General features: G+C 36.3%; 1 protein-coding gene across 1 annotated transcript in view; it reads right to left on the reverse strand.

Moving 5' to 3' along the window:
• The window catches only part of OLFM3 (olfactomedin 3), a 197,018-nt gene that overhangs the window by 53,146 nt on the left and 140,048 nt on the right, over positions 1–3,824 (reverse strand). The window lies entirely within an intron of this gene.

A 3,824-nucleotide genomic window follows, 5' to 3' on the forward strand; every position in this document is an offset into this window, starting at 1 on the left:
GGAAGTGCCCCTTCCCTTTTCCTCCTTTACCAGATACTTTGCTGGATCATCAAATAAAATATTCTTGATAGGGCTTCACTGGTAATTGTTAGAGCAGAGGTTGAAGGAAGGAGGAAATTAGAGCTTTTCCTGCTCCACTATATAGTCAGTTACCATCAACAGAGTTCACTGCCTCTGGGATTTCTGTCAGTACAATCAGCTGCTCTTTATCCTTCATAAAAAAACATAGCACCCTTAAATTGAGGTCTGTCAAAGTGCGCATTTCAAACACCAAATTTAATATCCACAGATTTCTCTGAGCATGGAAAAAGTGCTTTTAGACAAAACATGAAAACAAAGTCTGCAGAGAATATCCAAGATGATTAGATATTGAGTAAGAAATTATTTTTTATATAGTAACCTAAAATTAGCACTGTTGCCTCTTAAAAAAAATTGTCAGAGATGAATAGCTACTGCCTGTGGAGGACATTGCCCTAGGCACCTTACATGTGAACAGACAGAAAAGGCAGCCTTGGAGAAAAGCTCCTGATAAAGAAATTTCATAGGTTCCCAGTTTTGCTTTCACGAATGAATGCTTAGCAGTTCCTCAGGCACACAGCAAACTCAGTTAACTCTATTTTTACCTTGTGAAGAATGACAGACCAGTACCGCAAGTCTATGTCATGAGAGAACATGTGACATTAAAAAAGCACAAGACTTGGCTTCTGTGACTCCCCAGGGAGTCTGAGGTTTAGCTCCTTGTTCTCTTGCAGTTAGTTGAGTGACTGGCCAGTGAATTAAAACTCCTTGGCTTCACTTTTTTTTTTCCTGAGATATGTGGGGGGTGGACTCCCTGCTCTCCAAGGCCCCTTCCAGCTGTGAAATTCAATGATCTGTTTATTAGAGTTCTGACGGCAAATGTATATATTGAATTTGTGGCTTATGGATAATTTTATTATATTCTTTTTACAAATACTGCAAAATTGTCCACATCAAAATCTCAGGTCCCAAATGGAATAAATCCGAGGCCCTTGTCTTATATAATATATGTGATTTAAAATAAAAATACAGAAAGAAGACATGAAAGGAAATATGGGTGAATGAAAATTAAGTGAAAAAGAATCATATGAAAAGGAAAAAAATACTGTTTTGATTCCTTAGGAGAATTCTGGAATTGTTTGTATCTGGAAAGATATGTATTTTCCTTAAACAGTTTTGGCAGGAGAAATAAAGAGAATATCTTTAATAAAATTGAAAGACATATATATTTATAAAGGTGTGTGTGCCTTTATTCTTCAAAACAGCTTTAAACTGGGGTGAATACTGAGACTCCTCAAATCTTCCTTGCATATATTACCTTGAAATCCAGGCTACATTTTTTCTTTCAGAATATATCCAGATGATTTCAGCTGACCCTTATTTTTTAACCACAGTGCCCAGAAAACCAAATATTACGTATTTTTGTCTTTTTCAAAAATCATATCATATGCAAAATTTAACATAAAAGCACCATAGTTTATATATTAAACTTAGTATTAAATAACAGCATTCATAGAAAGGACTGTTAAATTTTACATTATTATTACAATGTGGCAGTAACAAAAAGTAAAGTAGATATACAAATCTAGTTGTTTGAAAAATTACCAGGAACTCTACCTGACTTTAATAAAGGAGAAGAGTCTCTTTTAAGAGCTTAGTTTCCAAAATTGAAAACTAATATAAATGCAATTACTGGATAATTTAAGATGCAACATGGCAGATGGTAATTACACTTATTAATGAGCTATCAATCAACAAAATAATAGCTTCTTTAGAAGAATATAACATGAATGTCAGGGGAAACCAGTACTCTTATTTGCAAATTAAAAAGAAATGAAGAAATAAAGAAAAATACAGTATAAATGGAAAGCTTCTTGCAATTTCCCAGAGATGCAAATACCTGCACTGAAGAACTGAAAGAGAACAACCGTGAAAGTTTATGATTTGATGATGTTTGTGAACAATGTAAAAGCTATAATGTGTGGTTTAAAAAAAAAAACAGATTTAAATGGCACACATTGAAATAGAAAAGCTTACATTATAATGATTGTTAGTCATGGGAAATAAAATAGCTATGATTTGTAAAAGGTTAAATAGTTTGCATTGCTCTCATAATCTAGTAAATTGATTATAATTTCCATTTTATAAGTTGGGTTCTTGTTTGCAGATGGGGAAGCTGATTTTTCTATGTGGATGTAGCAACCTGTGTTCAGGGCAAGAAACCCAGTGGTTACAGAAGTCCCACAAGCATGGTGTGGATGTCGATGGAGTAAAGTAGCAAGAGACAAGGCTGGAAATACTAGCAGTTACCAACTCCCAGGGCTTCACAGTCAGCCAGAGATGTTTGGATATTATCTTGGATGCAATTCAAGAACTTTAAGCAAGGCTGTGAAGTCATTAGTTTTATGTCTGAAATTATTACATTGGCATTTTCATGATGCAGGACAGGCTGATGGGGGTTGTAGGAACAGCAAAGCATATCAGACAGGAACATAACTTAGGAGCATATTCTCATAGTTTCGGCAAGAGATGACGAGGGCCTAGAACAAGAAACTGTCAGTGGAGCTCAAAAGGATGGATACCGTAAAGAATTGGGGTGAAATCGATAGTGATTGAATAGATGTGAGAAGTATGGGAGAGGAAGTTATTGATTAATATATTTATTCATTATATATTTTATGGTAGACTTTTTATTACCCAGAGTGATTTCATGATAAACCTATATAGTAAATAATTAGTAAGCAAATAATTAATGGCCAAGAAAGACTTACAGGTAATCTTATGTAATATTGGCATGTGCTGTCATTGGAATTTTATTTTTCTTTGATCTGGAGCACAAAAGTTTAACATTGCTTTGGTACTCAGTACACTTGCTAGTCTGGGGACTATCTGTATGGTAGGTGTGTGTGTTGGTTTCTGGGGAACCTAGCTTGACTAAAAGAATAGGTGAACCAAAGTGACCTCTAGAAAAAACAAAGTAGACTCTTGCTAGCAAGGAGGAAAAATAGGAAGAGTGGGATAAAGTAGAGGAAGAGGCTTAAAGTTTATGCTGACTTCGTATTCAGTCACAGAGAATGAAGAGAATAATACAACTTTGCTGAGTGACACAAAGTCATTCTGGGTCTCTGGAGCTAATAGTCCAACTCAAAATAGAGAAAAAGGACTGATTTTCTTGCTTCTTCCTTCACTGAGAAGTCAAAGCAATTACAAGAGAACTTCCATAAGGTCCCATTCATTACTCTACCTACCCACCTACCTCGAGGACCTCTGCCCACATGACTCTACCTTTTCTCCTGTTCCACAGATAAATTGTTTGTGTTCCTAGGTAAGGTTGATTCCCCCACTGTGCACTAGATCAGTGCCTTTCAGACTATCATGCATAGGAATTACCAGGAGAGCTTGATAAGACCCAGATTCCTTTGTCCCACCCTGAGAGTCTGACGTATTAGCTCTAGCACAGGGCCAAATAATTTGCATTTCTGACAGTCTCCTAGCTGATTCTCATTCTGCCATTCTTGGGCCACCTTTGAGTAGACTGCCCTAGATCACATCCATCTCATCGACTCAATGACAGCTCTCTTAATCCTTTCCTCTCTTACTGACATCAATAAATCTTCCCACTTTAATGGGCCATTCACAGCAGGATATAAACACCCACTTATATCACTCATTTTAAATACAAACAGGTAAACAGTAGTTTCCTGATCCTATTTTCTCTCCATTTATTTCCCCTATCACTCACTATCCCTTTGCAGCGTACCTTCCTGAGAGTTGTCTATATTCACCATCTTCGATTTCTCTTTCCC

Source organism: Lipotes vexillifer, unplaced genomic scaffold (genome assembly GCF_000442215.2).
Source record: "Lipotes vexillifer unplaced genomic scaffold, Lipotes_vexillifer_v1.1 scaffold445, whole genome shotgun sequence".
Classification (NCBI taxonomy): domain Eukaryota; kingdom Metazoa; phylum Chordata; class Mammalia; order Artiodactyla; family Lipotidae; genus Lipotes; species Lipotes vexillifer.